The sequence below is a fragment of the Orcinus orca genome, chromosome 4, assembly GCF_937001465.1.
Source record: "Orcinus orca chromosome 4, mOrcOrc1.1, whole genome shotgun sequence".
NCBI classification, from domain to species: Eukaryota; Metazoa; Chordata; class Mammalia; order Artiodactyla; family Delphinidae; genus Orcinus; species Orcinus orca.
This window is the reverse complement of record NC_064562.1, coordinates 12899499-12918488: the sequence shown is the minus strand read 5'-3', so window position 1 is coordinate 12918488 and position 18990 is coordinate 12899499. Positions and strand designations below refer to the sequence as shown.

General features: G+C 37.1%; 1 pseudogene; it reads right to left on the bottom strand.

Annotated features, from left to right (window-relative positions):
• Positions 1-1543: 1543 nt before the first annotated feature.
• LOC101284184 (lipid droplet-associated hydrolase-like) lies at positions 1544-2518 on the bottom strand (annotated as a pseudogene).
• Between the last annotated feature and the right edge of the window lie 16472 nt (positions 2519-18990).

Below are 18990 nucleotides of genomic sequence, written 5' to 3'. Positions count from 1 at the left end.
CTGGGTTGGGAGCATATCAGAGCTGAATCTTTCATAAGGGGGCTTTAGGTTTTGAGAAGAAGGACAGCATCCCATTGTCCTTAAGGAATGATAACACCATGAGGAATTTCCTCTAGGAGAAAATAGAATGTTTCTATCGATCATCAACCATCTTTGCAGTCAGTGGGATTTATTGGCTCCTAAGGTCCCAGGATTCAGTCAGTGTAGGAAGCCATATCATTAGCCTACTCTAGGTCAGAGAACAAGCCTCTTCTTTACTGAACCCCAAGGTGTCCAGAGAGGGTGAATTCACATGATTTAATCAGTTCTTTTGGTTCAAGGGTAAAATAATTTCTTTCTGACGAACAAAGCTAATGCAGAAGTGGAAAACTTATTTATGGTGATTCTCTATTCAGCAATTTAAAGATGCCCTTTCAAAAATTACTTATAGAAGATTGTCAGCAGACAAGAATCATAATGTAGCTAACAATCTGTCTTCACTGCTTATATAGTACTTGGCTCATTGCTGGTCCTCAATGGAATTTGACTGAAGAAAATCACAGAAGGGGCAGTTGCATGTGGGCAGGTACAGGATTGATTTGGGACAGCCCAGTGCCTCCCCATCCTGGCTCTGGAGAAGAGGAGCCAGCAGGGAGCTCACAACCAGAGTTTGCTGGCTGTCTGTGGAGGAAGGTATCGTTGGGATCCTTCAATAACTCTTATTAGTTGTTAGTTTATCAGAAGAATATCTGATGAAATTTATTCACTGACTACTGCAGGTAGATCAGGAAGTCATACTCCTCAGGGAAGGAAATAAGCAGTGCTTCTCCTGCCATTGGCTCTGTTTGGGTTTGTTCCACTGGCAGCCAGACAGAAGGCTGACTTGGTGGTTTGAGACATGCTGCATGGTGGTGACAGGTAGGATATGCAGGCTATCCTGGGATCCAGTCTGATTCTGATAATCTCAGCCAAGACCTGTGCAAAGTTAGTCTGGGATGATCTTCAGTTTCTGTCCTTAAGAGAGAGCTGGTCCACTGCCAAGATCCACTGCTCATCACTCCCTTCTCTACTGGAACTTGAGTATATTCTTCTTATGATCTCATACACTTCACATATCCGACCACACACATAACATTCACAGGTCTCTTACATTTTCTAGTAGGTCTTTCAAAATTTTCTCTAGGGGAGCCTATTCTACACTGTAACTCAATTAAAATCAACTAAATTTAGATTTCCTTTTGTCTGCAAGGATTCTGCCTACCAAAACTGTATGGTACCACTGGGCATCTTGTGCAAACATAAGAGACCTTGTTTAGATCACTGTGTTACCGGAGTCTTTGGAAATGTGTTGTTAATCCTATGGAATATTGATCGACTGTGTTTATTTCAGCCTATAGCATGGGGAGCTAGGAGATGATGGTTTCTAGGCCAAGAGGGCCTCACTTTTTTTCTCTTCTAATATCAAACATTAAAATTTAACATTTACCTACTAAGTATACTACTTACTACTAAGAGTCAGTACACCTATTGCCTCTATGTCAGTGCTTGTTCCTTGTATCAGTATTTATAGTTTAGACAGATCATCCTTTAGCCAGTCAGCTTCCATGTTGGGCTCCTGGTAAAAAATAGAGGATAAATGCATGAGGTATTTTTTTTCTCACAGAGTCATATGTCTCCTGGAAAATTGTTCTTCATGTCTTCATAGTACGCTTTTGGACACCAACCATCTATAGTATCATAGTAAAATGTGAATTTAGGTACATGTTCTTTTATGGTTACATTGTCTCTCTTCACCACTTCCATCATTTCTTGGCTCCCAAGGTAGGCAGCACTAATGAGGCAGAATGGTTCCAATGCATTCAGAAAGGAAAATTCACTCTGTACGTTAATCATTCGAAGGAGCATTCTGATCATCGAGGACTTGATTTTCTCGGGCCACGATTTAAGTAGTAAGTAGCCAGGAACATAGAGAACATCAAAGCCAGCACAAAAGTGGATTGGCGAGCTTGCTGTTGGGTGACTCAGTCATTCACTCAATTGCTGGAGAGAGCAGAAAGCAGCGAGTTACTGGGAGCTCAGGGGCATCTGCTTCAGAATCTGAAGGGAAAAAGAGCAGCCTACAGAATGACCAATGACCACAAGTTTCATTTCCTTTGGCACATGAGTTCTCAGGAAAGCTAGTTTGTATTCTACTTGACCACAGAGTCCATAGATGTCCTTAATTTCTCGAGCATTTGGATCGTCCAAAAGTTGTCAGAATCTTCTTGTCCTTGGGGGCCACGGCATGCCCAGCATGACTGATAACCCAAACTGGAAAGCGTCTTTTTGTTGAAGAATACAAAGCCTTTGCAAATGGCACATAAAAGGCAGAAAAACCTGTGTTACCCGTAATAAAGAAAATAAGCAGCTTAGGTCTGTTGGCACTTTGAGTATTAACGCGGTCAGTCCAGGGCCCACATTTTAGAACCTGTGTTTCAACTCCACAACATGAAATGAATTCCTTAGGCACAGGAGTTCCTTCCTTGATTTCTGCGTCCATTTCTGTCTGCCTAGAAGGCAGCAGCCTGCACCGTGACCGTCTTGGTTAGTGAGGGGATTGTTTTAAATCCATTCTGCTCCCTCCAGTGTCTGCAGGGCTGCTGGTTTTCACAGTTGCTGCTAGCCAGGCTATTGTTTTTCAACACTGCTGCACAGTAGGGAGTAAGGTGTGGGCACAGGGCCTGTTATAACATTTCAAACCTCACTTATCTTACTTTTTTATTGAATAATGTTTTCTCAGGTATTTTTCAAGCATTTGGTTAATTTCTAGAGTTCTAAAAAGTTGATTTTGCCAATCATTATCATTGCTTTTATGGAGGAGCAGTTTTTCAGAGGTCTTGCTCTGCCATTCCTGAAATGCTTCTTATCCAAATGTATTTTCAGTCTACATGTCTAATTTTCACCTCAGTATTCTTAGTACTCAGGTTCTGAAGTAAATAAATATCTAAAGTGGAAGAAATCCAAACTGAATATATCCACTATCCTGGCTTACTAAATTCAAGGGTGAATTTACTTTGGTTGTCAGTCTAACAGGAGTCCGTACTTTTTTTTTCATTCTGGAAAAAAATATATATCACACAATGTGAAAACAAAGTGTACAGCATGTTCTTTAGTTTGAATTTTACTATAAATTGCTTTCTAGATCTGGAACTTGTTCAGAACATTTTTTAACAGATTAAATTTTGCCTTCTTTAATAAAAGAATAATGTGTCCTCTATGGTGAACAAGCGTTGTAGCAAAATTCTGTATTTAAACTGATGCTCAGCATTGTGTATTATATATTTTCTTTGTATAACTATCAAGTTTCAGAACTTCCAGATGCTCCTGCTTACAAACAAGCCTGCATCTAAACATTATCTGCTTAACTTACATCCAAAAAAAAAAAAAGAGCCTATATATCCCCCATAAAGAAAATTGTTACAATACCTCGTAACTGAGATGTATGTATGTATATCTGCTTGCCACTTTAAAAAATCTTTTGCTTGTGCAAAATTAAGAGAAAAACCCTAACATGGTTCACCATGGAAGATACAAAAATCTACTCTCTGAAGTTATGTGATGCTAATTATAAGGTGGGGAATAATATATTGAAGGTATTATTATCACTATTGTTATTTACAAAGCATTTACTTAGTAACTTACAGGTAATAAATGGCTGTTTTACCCACTTCCTGTGATTTCATTTTCATTTTCAATGTTTTATTTACTCCTCTGTCTGCCCTGTATCAGCCAGTTACATTCTGTATGTATTCATTGATTCATAACTTCATTTATTTACTTTATACCTATTAGGTATCAGCTGTAAGCTCTTTAAGGGAAGGGACTAGATCTTATTCATTTTTGTCTGCCTAATTTCTATCACATTGGCTATATAGGAAAACATATAAAAATATAAAACAGTGCAATATTTTAGTATTACATACTTATTTTTGAGATTACAAATTGGTTGTTCCATATGAAATTGTTAATATTTGATTATTTATTTATTTATGTTTGGCTGTGTTGGGTCCTCGTTGCTGCATGTGGGCTTTCTCTAGCTGCGGTGAGCGGGGGCTACTCCTCGTTTCGGGGCGCAGGCATCCCATTGTGGTGGCTTCTCCTGCTGCGGAGCACAGGCTCTAGGCATGCGGGCCTCAGTAGCTGTGGCACGCAGGCTCGCGGGCTCTAGAGCGCAGGCGCAGTAGTTGTGGCGCATGGGCCTAGTTGCTCCGCAGCATGTGGGATCCTCCTGGACCAGGGATCGAAGCCTTGTCCCTGCATTGCGGGCAGATTCTCAACCACTGTGCCACCAGGGAAGTCCCAATATTTGATCATTTTTGACTTTGCAAAATGGAACTTCATGTGATCCACCTTAATATATGCACAGAATAGTTAAAAGATCAGATTCCAATTCATAGAACGGATGAAATTTGTCTTCACTTCAGGATTTAGTTTGGAAGCAGGGAATTTGGTGATTATCACCTTAAAGTATATGCACCGCCATGTTCATTGCATCGTTATTCACAATAGTAAATAATGACATGGAAAAAGCGTATGTGCCCAATAATGGATAAAATGATGAAATGTAATACACACATACACACACATACACACTGGAATATATTTCAGCCACGAGAAGGAAGAAAATCAGCCTTTTGCAACACAGGGATAAAGCTTGAGGGCATTGTTCTAACTGAAAGAAGTCAGACAGACAAAAGCAAATACTGTATGATCTCATCCTTATGTGGAATCTGAAAAAGCTGAACTCATAAGAAACTCATAAATAGTGCTTGCCAGGAGTCTGGGATAGGGGAAATGGGGAGATGTTGATCGAAGAGTATAAACTTCCAGTTATAAATTGAATAAGTCCTGGGGATCTAGTTTAAAGCATGGTGAATATAGTTAATGGTACTGTGTTATTTACTTAAAACTTGCTAAGAGAGTAGGTAATTATGTGTGATGATGGAGGTGTTAACTAAGCCTATTGTAGTAATCATTTCACAGTATATATGTGAATCAAATTGTCATGTTGTACACCTTACACAATATATCTATTATATCTCAGTTCACTGGAAAATATGTCAAAAATAATAATTACTGTTTAATCTTAAGTGCAATTGTATTATTTTTCCCCTTGAATTTACTTATGATAGATAAAATTTGTTCAGTTTTAGACAGATAACATCATCATACCACATATATCAATTAAGATGATTTCCACTGGAAGAAATTGGAAACCTCATTAAACTGGCCTAATGAGTGAGGACATTTTAAGCTTGCAAGTAGGAACCCAGAGGAGTATGTGTCCCAGGGTCAGCTGAGTTAGAAGGTTCCATTTTATTGTGATTCCCTCATTTATATTCTTTAGTTCGTTGGCTTCATGTCTTATACCCTGATGTACAAAAAACAAAACAAAACAAAACAAAACAGTGGGAGCCATCTTTTATATTTGCTTTCTCTTGAGTGTGATTCCTTCTCAAAAACCCCAGACTCTTTATATATCTATTCCTGTGGCTGGGACATCTGCTGGTGGCGCAGTGGTTAAGAACCCGCCTGCCTCATTTTTGAACTCAAAGGATATCTCCATACGTCAGACAGTAAGTGGATCTGAATAGTACAAGGGGCGCAAGGTAGCAAATGCTGGTGCCACATCTACATCCTATCAGTGAGTTCCAGACCATTTCCAACTGACAGCACTTGCATTTCTTTGCCTGAAGAACCCATCTATGCTAAGGGGTTAAGATTATGCTTAGCCCCTTCAGACTACTCCAGGAAACACTGGTTTATGCCATTGCATGAGAGATATAATGATACTGACTATTAAAATGATTGTGCATTTGGGTATTTTCTATTCAGTGCAGTAAAAGAAGAAATGCTATGAAAGAAGAAAATGACAGGCTCATTTCAGCTAACTGCCAACTCATGATACACAGTGAAATGTAGAAAGATTCTATGGGAGGATTAAAGAGAGTCTCATCTCCTATGGCTGTGGGGAAAATTTTTCTAAAAATCATTCCCAAAACCTTGAATGGGAAAACATTGTAATGATTAGGTAAATGCTTACCTAATGTACAAAGCTGGATACGACATCTGGTGAAGTTGGGCCACTATATTTTAAGATAAAATATATAATTTGAACCAACGGCCATTTTGTGGCACTATATCCCTGACAGGTAGAATACACTGCTTTGAGAACTACTGCATGGAAATAAGACTTGCTTCTCTCATTGTCATTTCCATGACCCATTTTGGAATTTGTGTTTCTACGTGCACAACTTTAAGCACCATTGGAATAAAGAAACTAAAGTGTGAGGAGTGGTGGCTTGGGGGAAAAGGGGGAGGGGAAGTATGCTTCTATCAGGGAACACAAGTAAGGGTCCACTAATCCTGACCCTTAGTCAGGATTATTGCTGCTGCTTTGTCATTTTGGATTCCTCTTGACAGTAGATAAGCAGGCAGGAAAAAGGAGTTTATTAAGTCTTTAGTGTCTACATTCATTAATATTGTCTTAAATGCCAGCATGAAAATTCTGGAACAGGGTAGATTATAATTACTTATATACACTATTAACTGTTTAGGGCTCACTTTGCCCTTATTTTTATCCCTGGGATGATGTGAGGGGAACCAGATACAATCCTGTACTGTAGGCAAGTATCGCAGAAAATAACTTTGGCATTTGTAGAAAAGAAAGAGCTAGCTGTCCTTCCTCTCCTTCTAAGAGTCTCTTTGGGAATATAATGGGAAGGATCCTGGGTCCTCACACTTTGGAATCTGAATAAATATTTCTTGGGAAAGACAAGACTTGTGTATACAGCTTTACAACTCAAAGGATATCTCCATACGTCAGACAGTAAGTGGATCTGCATAGTACAAGGGGTGCAATGTAGCAAATGCTGGTGCCACATCTACATCCTATCAGTGAGTTCCAGACCATTTCCAACTGACAGCACTTGCGTTTCTTTGCCTAAAATTTTGTTTGTTTGTCTTTACTGAAGAATTGGAAGTTACTTTGCAAAGGTAACAGATTTGAATATCAGGATATGCACTCCTTGAGAGCATATCTATGTCATGATTGAAGAAATCCGAATAAAAAACCCAGCTCTCGCTCCTGCTGAGGGAGGCATGTTTTTACAACATTTCTCAAAGTTTTTCTGTGGAATTACATTTTTAAAAAGTGTAGTTAATCTTAACTGATAGCATTACCAGAGTGAACTCTAGGTGCCTTATCCCACAGGGATCTGTGGTGGTGGCTAGTAGATCATGTTCTTTTTTGACAATATGGCTGCTGCATAGGATGTGGACATATGTAACTTAAAAAATATATATAGCTGACAAGCAGAAGGCTGATGTTGGATCCCCGAATGGAAATTGTTATAACTCACCTGATTTTCAAACCTAAGTTCAAACCCTGAACATTTGGATTGAAGTGGAGGCTAGATCTCTTTGGCAAAGGACATTGTAATGTCCCTTATTGTAAACTCTTCCCCTAAAGAACTCTACTGCCATTTAGTAGAGTAACTGTATATTTAGAAAAAGAATATACAGAATTCTTTCATGTGCTATTAGATATTAACCATTAACTGATTCTGATATCAGAAGAACAGAAATGTCATCATTATTTCTTGGTTTCCAAGAGTGCATATTGGGAATGATAAACTAAACAAATGCCAGATTGGCTACTCTGGAGTCTACCATAGCTAAGAGTTTGTGTCAAGAAGGACAAAACAAAATCCCCAGAAACTGCCCCTATTTCAGGCCTAAAATGTAAATCAGAAGGAATAACGGATCCTAGGATAATTTGCAGTGAATAATGTCATCCTCAAAGAATGAAGATGCAGTGATTACCAGCATATTCCAGTTTAATTCACCTGTACATTCCTGAGGGAAAAAGCAAATGAGCTGTGGAAAATGACAGAATAGTAAGTGGAGCCCCAATCTTAGCTGCTGTGCTGGATGTGGTGCTTTTATTGGCACTGATCAACATAGCCTAAAATTCTTGGATTGTGACTACTGATTTGAGAAATAATTTATTTTAATCAACTTCAGAAATGAGGATCAAAAGTATTCACACTCACCTGGGAGGAAGACTAGTACACAGTAACTTCTTGCCCCAAGATCATGTTAATGCTTCTCGGTCTCATTGTAGTCTACAGGGATCTTGCTTTTCTTTCCTAATGCTGGCTTACTGTTTTGGTGAGTCATCCTAACATAATCTTGTTAACAAGGGGAAGGAAGTACTTTGGATTTTGTAGTGTAACACATATGTACAAAGAATGGGAGATAAATAATCTAAAGATTCAGAGTCCTGTTTCAAAAGTGAATCAATAGTCTGGGGCATTTGGGGACAGCTCTCTAAAGTATAAGAAAATGTATTGCACTTTTTATTCTTACCACTTATAAAGATGACTCAACTATGAGGTTTTCTCTCGGTTTCTGAGGCAGCATATCAATGTACTTGAAAATACTGCTACTGCTGATGTATATGGTGTGATTCAGAATACTGTTAGTTTTTAAGAGGGGCCCAGGGCAAGAGAGTACCTTCAGTCAGTTGCAGTCCATGTTGTACTGCTACTGGGCCACATGTGCTGCTAGTACCTCATCTTGAGCACACATTGTATTTTACTACATTTTGCCCCAGAGCCTAAGCTAATGCTGTGGGAACTCCACCTCCATGTAAGCAGAGTCCAAACGTAGAGAGTGGTTAAGGTGCCAGGAGCATTCCTTACCAAGGGGGTGTTAAGTGCTGGTTTATAAATGCTCTGGACTTCCGTCATTAAGACACAAAATTTTTACATATAGTTTGTAAAATATTGGTAAGCTTCACGGGAATTTGCAGCAAAATACAACATCTATTGTTATAAAACAATCTCAGCCTCAGTTATACATCCTTATCTTTGGCTTTGCCCCTTCCTGTCTCACTCTGTCAGTTCCCTCACTTGCATGTCTTGAGATAACCAACCAAATAAACCACAAGCGAACCAAGAAGAATTGTCTCCAAATATGGACTTACTGATTTTTAAAAATTGTTTATCTTCTGTTTTATTAACTTATAAATTTCATCTTTCTACTTTCTTTAGGTATAATTGCTTTTATTTTTCTAACTTGTAAGCTGGTTAGTGAGCTCATTAAATTCTAGGCTTCCTTCTTCCTAATATATGCACTAAAGGCTATTGATTTCCCTCTAATCACAAATACACAACATATTGATAATTGAATTTCCATTATTACAGGGCTAAAATATTTTCTAATCTTATTTCCATTATGATTTACAAAAAGAAAACTTAATTACCAAACACTCAGGTATTTCCTAATTATTTTTTGTTGTTGTTGTTGTTGATTTCTAGCTTAATTTCACCATGGTCGTGTTACACATTTCATATAATTTCATTCCTTGAAAACTTTTTGAGATATGATTTAGAGGCTAATTTGAGATCTATTTGGGTAAGTTCTTCATAGGCATGTGAAAATAATATCTATCTGTTACTCTTAATTACAGTGTTCTTTATATGTCAGTTAGATCAGGATTATTCACCTTGAGCAAACTTCTGTAGTTTTTTTGGTCTGCTTATGCTTATTCTGTCAATCACTGAAAGAAATTTGCTAAATCTTCCACTCTGATTATAAATCTGTTAATTTCTCCTTTTAGTTATGTCAACATTTGTTTTATATATTTTGAAGCCATTTAATTTGGGTGCATACTAACCAGAATTGTTATCATTTCCTGGTGTATTAGTTTATTATACTGAAATGTCCCTCTTCTTTTCTAGCAATGTTTTTTGCCTTAATACCTATTTTTCTGAAGATTAATATAGAAAAGCCAGATTTTTTAATTGAAGTATAGTTAATATGCAATGTTATGTTAATTTCATGTATCTTAAATACTGATTTGAAATTTGCATACATTATGAAATGATCACCACAATAAGTCTAGTAACCATGTGTCCCTATACAAAGTTATTACAATATTATTGATGATAATCTTTATGGTGTGTATTATATCTCTGTGACTTATTTATTTTATAACTGGAGGCTTGTAACTCTTAATCCCCTTTACCTATTTCACTCTGACCTACCCCACATTGCTCTGTCAACCCCATTTGTTCTCTGTATCTGTGAGTCCATTTTTGTTATTTTGATCATTTGTATTTTTTTTTAGATTACACATATAAGTGAGACCATATGGTATTTGTATTTCTTTGTTTGACTTATTTCACTTAGCATAACACCCTCTAGATTCATCCATGTTATCACAAATGGCAAGATTTCATTCTATGTTATGGCTGAGTAATATTCTATTGTGTATATACCACATCTTCTTTACCTGTCCATCTATTGATGGACACTTTGGTTGCTTCCATATCTTGGCTGTTGTAAATAATGATGCAATGAATATTGGTGTGCATGTATCTTTTCAAATTAGTATTTTCATTTCTTTGGATATATATCCAGGAGTGGAATTGCTGGATCATATGGTAGTTCTAAGTTTTTTGAGGAATCTTCATATTGTTTTCCACAGTGGCTGCACCAGTTAACATTCTCACCAGTGGTGTTTGAGGATTCCCTTTTCTTTACATTGTCAATATTTTTTACTTGTGTTCTTTTTGATGATAGCCATCTGACAGGCGTAAGGTGATATCTCATTGTGGTTTTGATTTGCATTTACCTGATGATTAGTGATGATGAACATCTTTTCATGTGTCTGTTGGCTGTATGAATGTCTTCTTTGGAAAAATGTCTATTCAGGTTCTCTACCCATTTCCTAATTGAGTTGTTTGTTTTTTGATGTTGAGTTCTATGAGTTCTTTGTGTATTTTGGGTATTGACCAGTTATCTGATATATTTTTTGCAAATATCTTCTCCCATTCAGTAGGCTGCGTTTTTGTTTTAGTGATAGTTTCTATTGCTGTAAAGAAGCTTTTTAGTTTGATGTAGTCTCATTTGTTTATTTTTGCTTTAGTTTCCCTTGCCTGTGAAGACAGATCCAAAAAAATATTGCTAAGACTGATGTCAAAGAAAATACTGCCTATGCTTTCTTCTAGGAGTTTTATGGTTTCAGTTTTTACATATAAACCTTTAATTCATTTTGCATTTATTTTTATATATTTTGTGAGAAAGTAGTCCAGTTTGATTCTATGCATGTAGCTGTCCAGTTTTCCCAACACCATTTATTGAAGAGGCTGTCTTTTCCCTACTGTATATTTTTGTCTCCTTTGTCATAGATTAATTAACCATATTAATGTGGGATTCTTTCTGGGCTCTCTATTCTTTTCCATTGATCCATGCATCTGTTTTTTGTGCCAGTCTGTTTTTGATTATTGTATCTTTGTAGTACAGTTTGAAATCACAGAGCATGATACCTCCAGCTTTGCTCTTCTGTCTCAATATTGCTTTGGTTATTGGGGCCTTCTGTGTTTCCATACAAATTTTAAAATTGTTTGTTCTAGAATGCCATTGGTATTTTGATAGAGGTTGCACTGAATCTGTAGATTACCTTGGGTAGTATGGTTATTTTAACAATATTAACTCTTCCAATCCGTGAGAACAGTGTATCTTTCCATTTGTTTGTGTTATCTTCAATTTCTTTCATCAATGTCTTAAAGTTTTCAGAATACAAGTCTTTTACGTCTTTGCTTAGATTTATTACTAGATATTTTATTCTGTCTGATGCAACCATAAATGAGATTGTTTTCTCAATCTTTCATTCTGATAGTTTGTTATTAGTGTATACAAATACAATACATTTCTGTATTTGATTTTGTATCTTGTGACTTTACTGAATGAATTTATTAGTTTTAACACTTGTTTATTGGAATTGTTAGGGCTTCTCTTTATACTGTTGTGTCATCTGCATATAATGACAGTTTTAATACTTGCTTTTTTATCTGGCTGCATTTTATTCCTTCTTCTTGCCTAATGACTGTGAATGGGACTTCCAATACTAGGTTGAATAAAAGTGGCTAGAGTGGACATCCATGTCTTCTTCAGGACTGTAGAGGAAAAGTTTTCAAATTTTTGCTGTTAAGTATGGTGTTAGGTCTGGGTGTGCATGTTTGACCTTTATGACACTGAGGTACATTTCCTCTATACCCACTTTCTTGAGAAATTTTTTATCATAAATGGATGTTGAATTTTGTCAAATGCTTTTCTCCTCATCCATTGAGATGATCATATAATTTTTATCCTTCATTTTGTTAATATGGCATATCATGTTGATTGATATATGGATATTAAACCATCCTTACATCCCTAGGGTAAACCCCACTTGATCACGGTGTGTGATCCTTTTAATGTATTGTTGAATTTGGTTTGCTAGGATTTTGTTGAGAGTTTTTGCATCTATGTTCATCAGTGATTTGGCCTGTAATTTTCTTATCTTTTTCTTTTCTTTCTTGTTTTTTTTTTTTCTTTTCTTCTGTGTGTATGTCTTTGTTTGGTTTTGATATCAGGGTAATGCTGGCCTCAGAGAATGAGTTTGAAAGTGTTCCTTCCTCTGCAGTTTTTTGGAATACTTTGAGAAGAATAAGTGTTAACTGTTTTTAAAATGTTTTGTAGAAACATTACCTGTGAAGCTGACTGGCCTTGGACATTTTTCCATTGGGAGCTTTTTGATTACTGATTTAATTTCATTACTGGTAATTGGTCTGTTCATACTGTGTATTTCTTCCTGATTCAGTCTTAGGAAATGTACGTTTCTAGGAATTTATCCATTTCTTCTAGGTTGTCCATTTTATGGTAGTATAATTGTTCTTAGTAATCTCTTAAGATCATTTCTATTTCTGTGGTCCTGCTTGTAACTTCTCTTTCTTTTCTGGTTTTATTTATTTGGGCTCTTTCTCTTTTTTTCTTGATGAGTCTGGATAAAGGTTTATCAATTTTATCTTTTCAAAATACCAGGTCTTAGTTTCATTGATCTTTTTTTTTTTTTAGTCTCTATTTATTTCTGCTCTGATTTTTCTTATTTCTTTCCTTCTACTAGATTTGGTTTTGTTTGTTTTCCCTTTTTTAGTTCCTTTAGGTGTAAAATTAACCTGTTTATTTGAGATTTTTCTTGTCTCTTGCGGTAGGCTTGGATTGCTGTATTTCTCTCTTAGAATTATTTTTGCTGCATGCTGTAGATTTGGATCATCGTGTTTCCATTTACATTGTCTTAAGGCATTTTTTGATTTTCTCTTTAATTTCTCCAGTGACCCACTGTTTGGTTAGTAGCATGTTGTTTAGACTTCAATTGTTTGTGGTTTTTGCATTTTTTTTCCTGTAGTTTATTTCTAGTCTCATATCATTGTGATCAGAAAAGATTCTTGTTATGATTTCAGCCTTATATTTATTGGGATTTGTTTTGTGGCCAAATACGTGATCAGTCTATCTTAGAGAATATTCTGTATGTACTTGAAAAGAATGTGTATTCTTCGTTTGGATGAAATGTTCTGTATATACTTATCAAATACATCTCATCTAACATGTCATTTAAGGCTAGTGTTTCCTTATTTATTTTCTGTCTGAATGATCTGTCCATTGATATAAGTGGGGTTTTAAAGTCCCCTACTATTATTGTATTACTGTCAGTTTCTCCCTTTATGTTTACTAATATTTGCTTTATGTACTTACATGCTCCTGTGTTGGGTTTTTATATATTTATAATTGTTATATTTTATTGGATTGATCTCTTTATCATTATGTAATGTCCTTCTTTGTCTCTTGTTAACAGTCTTTGTTTTAAAGACTGTTGTGTCTTATCTACCTGTGTGGCTCTTCGTGGCCCAGGGCAGCTTGGAGTGGAATGATTTATTTTGGATAAATAAAATGATTAAGCATTTCTTTTCTTTTTCCACTAGTTTGTTTTATAAATCATTTTAATATCATTTTATTAGATGCATTAAATATTGCTACATGCATTCTTGATTTATTAGTACTTCCAAATATACTTAGCATTTAGATTTTTCAAGACTCTCTATAAATTATAGGACTATGAAACACTAACCCCATTTAAATCTCTCCCATCTGTTGTATGATTATCATACTTTTTAATTTTGCACATATTTTATGATCCCTAGACTTTAATAATTGTTTTACACAGTTGTTTTATTTTCATATGTCTCCATTTCATTGTTCTTCATTGCTTCCCATGTTTCTGTGTTTTCCGTATGTGGCAATTTTCTTTCTCTCTGAGGAATATCCTTTAGTATTACTTTTAGTCCAGATCTACAGGTGTCATATCATCTCATCATTTAAAAAAAAAATCTAGTAATGTCTTTATTTCACATTACTTTTGAAGTTAACTAGTATATATTTTTAGGCTGTATTGGAGTAATACAGCGATGTTAACTATAAACTCTAGAAAGAATTTTTTTCTTTAAGTATTTGAAAGTGGTACTGGAGAGTTACAAAAATTTTGAAAGAACACTGAAGAGCCAATCATTAAAAGGCAAAAGCTGAATGAGATTTATGTTTATATACTAATTTTATATTTATATTTCATTCATATAGCTTGAGACAAACCCTACTTCTTGGGGAGCAAAACAGCTGAATCTGAACTATAAAATTTTTGCCTTTTTGGCTTGAGAAATTAGAAGATAGAATTTGGACCATCCAGAACAGTAGCAATGTTAGGGAACATACCCCTTAAATAGAGAAGCCCCCCAAAATGTGTGTGAATTGCAGGCAGGTTTTTGGATGGCCCCAGAATTCCAAGATTCTAAGGAGCTTAAAGTAAGGGACAGATAGAAGGTTAAGAGAACTGAGCAGAGATGTCAATCTGCCCATATAGGGGAGATAGGGTTTGTATATTGTTCCAGCCAAGTCAACTCTTTGCTACAACTCTTAAATTTTTGCTCTTAAAAAGAAGATAAATGAACAACAGTCTGTATGATATGTCATCCGTAATGTCCATTAAAATTAAAATTAAATTACTTGAGATGAGTAGAAACAGGAAAATATGACCCAAAGTTGAAAGAAAAAGTAATCAATACAAACCAACCCTGAGATAATCTAGATTTTAGAATCAGTAGGCAAGGATTTTAAAGCACTTATTATAAATATGTTCTTGGACTTAACAGAAAATATTGTTGTAATTATTATATATATGTGCAATTTAGGCAGAGACATGAAAACTAAGGAAATAAAGCAAAATGTAGAGTTCAAAAGTACAAAACTTGAAAAAAATTTCAATTGATGGAATTAAAATTGCATTGTACACTGTGTAGGAAATAGTGAAGTTGATAATATATCAATAGAAATTGTTCAACCTGAATATTACAGAGAAGAAAGAATTTTAAAAAAGAAAGAAAATATAATATCAGTGACAACTGGGACAATATCAAGGGATAATTGAGATTTCAGAAGTTGAGAAAAGAAAATAAATTTTTAGAAAATGGAGTAAATAATGACAAAATTTTCCTAAATATGGTAACAAATGTGAACTCACAGATTCAAGAAGCTCGAAAATTCTGAAGTAGGGTGAATAAAAAGAAAATGATATCTAGGCACATCATAGTCAAACTATTAAAAACCAAAGATAAGAAGAAAATCTTGAAAACAGCATAGAAAAGTGATACGTTATATATAAGGTGAAAATTACAGCTAACTTCCCATCATAAAAAATGGAGTCCAGGTGACAGTGGTAAAGCATTGTTAGAGACCTGAAAGAAGAAAATTGCCAATGCAGAAATCAATATACAGTAAAAATATTTTTCAAAAGTTAAGGTAAAATAAAAGCATCCTTTGCTGAAACAAAAGCTGAGAAAAATTTTTGAGTAGAACTGTGCTTGCAAACATGCTAAAGGGAAAATCATCAGACTGGAATGAATAGTAACATAGTGGGGTTGGTAAATGAAGTTATACTCTTGCAAGTTTCTATATTTTATTTGATAGGGTATAATGCTAATCTTAAATCAACTGTGATATATTAAAATATAAATGGTAATCACCAGAGCAAACATTTAAAATAATACAAAAAGCTATAACTGAAGAGACAATAATACAGAAAATAAAATATATTACCTAACTAATTTTATTAACACAAAAGTGGGTAGGACAGAAGTACTAGAGGAAAAAGTAAATGGAAGTTATAGGAAAAAAAGCAAAATGATAGCATTAAACACAATCATTTAAATAATTATATTGAAAAATAAATGAACTGACACTCTAATAGAATGCATATTTGTCAGACTGGTCAAATGCAAGATCAAAATATATTCTGTTTATGAGAGGTGAGCTTTAAATAAAAAGGTATAAATAGATTTAAAATAATTGTATGGAAATAAAATTTTAGGTAAACACTAATCATAAAAAAGAGAATGTCCAAAAAGAACAGAAACAGGAGAATGAACACAGTCCTAGCCCATGGCAGTAAATGCATAGCCATGTGCACCCTTTGTGAATATGACCTGCTTCTGTTCCTCCTTTTTTTTAAATAAATTTATTTTTTTTTTTTAAATTTATTTTTGGCTGCTCTGGGTCTTTGTTGCTGTGCGTGGCTTTTCTCTAGTTGTGACTAGTGGGGGCTACCCTTCGTTGTGGTGCATGGGCTTCTCACCACAGTGGCTTCTCTTGTTGCGGAGCACGGGCTCTAGGCACACAGGCTTCAGTGGTTGCAGCACGTGGGCTCAGTATTTGTGGCTCGCAGGCTCTAGAGCACAGGCTCAGTAGTTGTGGTGCACGGGCTTAGTTGCTCCGCGGCATGTGGGATCTTCCCGGACCAGGTCTCGAACCCGTGTCCCCTACATTGGCAGGCAGATTCTTAACCAATGTGCCACCAGGGAAGCCCTGTTCCTCCTTTCTTAAGTCAATTTGGGTGGGGGTGGGCGGTGGCATTTGCCAGATCAGTTGCTGCCTGTGTTCTGAGGTCAGGGGTTTACCGCTGGCTGGGTTCCATGTTTGGGTGGGCCTGCTGGCTGGGCTCTGCAGTCAGGAGGGGTGGTTGGGTGGCCTCCCTGATCAGGCTGGGCCACTGGCTGCACTCCTTGATCAGGTGGAAGCACTAGCTGGGCTGTGTAGTCACCTATGGTCAGGCAAAGTCGCAGGCTACGTTCTCTTACAGGGTGGTGACACTTGAACTCCGCTTTTGGTCAGGGCTGTGAGCTGGGCTCTGCAGTTGCTGGTGAGGTGGGGATCTCAGGTTGCGCTCCCCGGCCAGATGGTGCCACTGGCTGAACTCTGTGTCCAGGCAGGGCCACAGGCAGGGCTTTATGGTAAAATAAGTCCTCAGGCAGTGCTCTGTGATCAGACAGGGATGCAGACTGTGCCCCAGAGTTAAATGGGGCTTCAGGACGGGCTTCGTGGCCAGATAGACATCTGGCTGTGCTCTGCTGTTCGGCAAGATCACTGGCTAGGCTCTTTGGTTGGGAGGTGCCTCCAAGGGTATCCTGCAGTTGGATGTGCTAGAGACTGGGCTCTGAGGTCAGGAGGGGTCATTGTCTACGCTTCCCAGTCAAGTGGGGCTGTGGGTTATTATGCTCCATGATTGAGCGGGTCACTGGCTGGGCCCCCTCTCTTGGCCAGGCCGTGGGTTGTATTCAGCAGTCTAGCAAAGCTATAGGCTGCACTCTGCCATAAGCTGGGAGAGTTTGGGTTATTTGGTTGTGCAGGGTCACTGTTTAGACTGTCTGGTTATCTGGGGTTGTCTAGCAGACTGTCTGGTTATCTAGCAGTTGTGTAGTACTGCTGACCTGGCTCCCTGCCCGAGGGCGGCTGTAGAATAGACTCCATGGCTGCCTGGATTCTCAGGTCAGGTTTCCTTGTTGGGTGGGACTGGAGGCTGTACTCAGCAGTTGGGCAGTGCTTCAGATTTGCTTTCCTGCCTAGGTGGGAGGTAAAATGGGCTCCAGATCCAGTGAGGCTTGTGCTGGGCTCCTGAATCAGGCAGAACTGAGGGCAGGCACTGGCTCTGCTCTGCAGATGGGCAGAGCCACTTGCTGGGATCTCTGCTAAAGCACCACTGCGGGGAGGAATGCAGTGTGAGATCTGAGCACTGTGTGCTGTAAACCCCACTCCCTTCTCCATCTCTTTCTGTTCTCCAGAGGTCAAGCCCTGCAGGGTGCCCTAGTGATCCCTGGGAGAGAAGATCTGAGTGGGCCTCTAGGGAAGCATACTGCAAGGCTTACTTTTTCCCACTTTAGAAACTGTAGGCCCAGAGGGGCTGTCTTAGTGCGGTGCTATGGCAGCCTGGGATAGGAAAATGCAGAGCGTAGCCACTTCTCTTACCCTTCTAATGTGGTCCTTCTCCACCTCTATGGTCCAGGTGAGTGCTTCAGCCTCATCCCTGGGTACTGGGATGTTCTCAACAGTGTCTTGTCTATAGATAGTTGCTAGTTGGTCTTCTTATGAGGGGAATTGAAGTCAGGAACAATCTATGTCGCATCCTGATAATGTTACCCAGAAACATTCTTTTCAGCAAATAATGTTTCAAAAAGCTGTATTTTCAAATATAGTTTGAAATATATAGTTTTCAAACTATAGTTTCAAAAAACTATATTGCCATGAAATAAATGAAATTGTCATTGCATGTGGAAATGGAAATTGTAGTCACTATCCATTGGAGGCAAAGAGCTTAGTTTGTTATAGCATCCTGAGCAGCAAGTTTAGATTATTATCCTATATTGAATATTAGATAACTGTGTCAAGTAATGTGTTGGGAAGTTAGTTAGAATATTCATTCTGACCCCTCTACTGTTTCTTCTCAGAGAGAGATCTTCATTTTTTAATTTAATATATAAAACTGTACTGACTATGATTGAAATTTGGGAATTTACGAATGTGACCGACCCCATTCAGTCTGTCATATAAGGACATTGAGATAATCATGCAAAATTAAGTTAGTATGTATGTCTTTGAAACTTGTTTCTATTTATTCTTTATGTAGTTTAAGTTAGTCATGAGATTAGCTACCTCTCTGAATTGGCTTTCTTTTTAAGATGCATGCCACACATGTCAATATGTCTAAATGGTCCTTTTTCCAATTTTCCTGATTTTTGATTCATGTGTAAAATTGTGAATCAG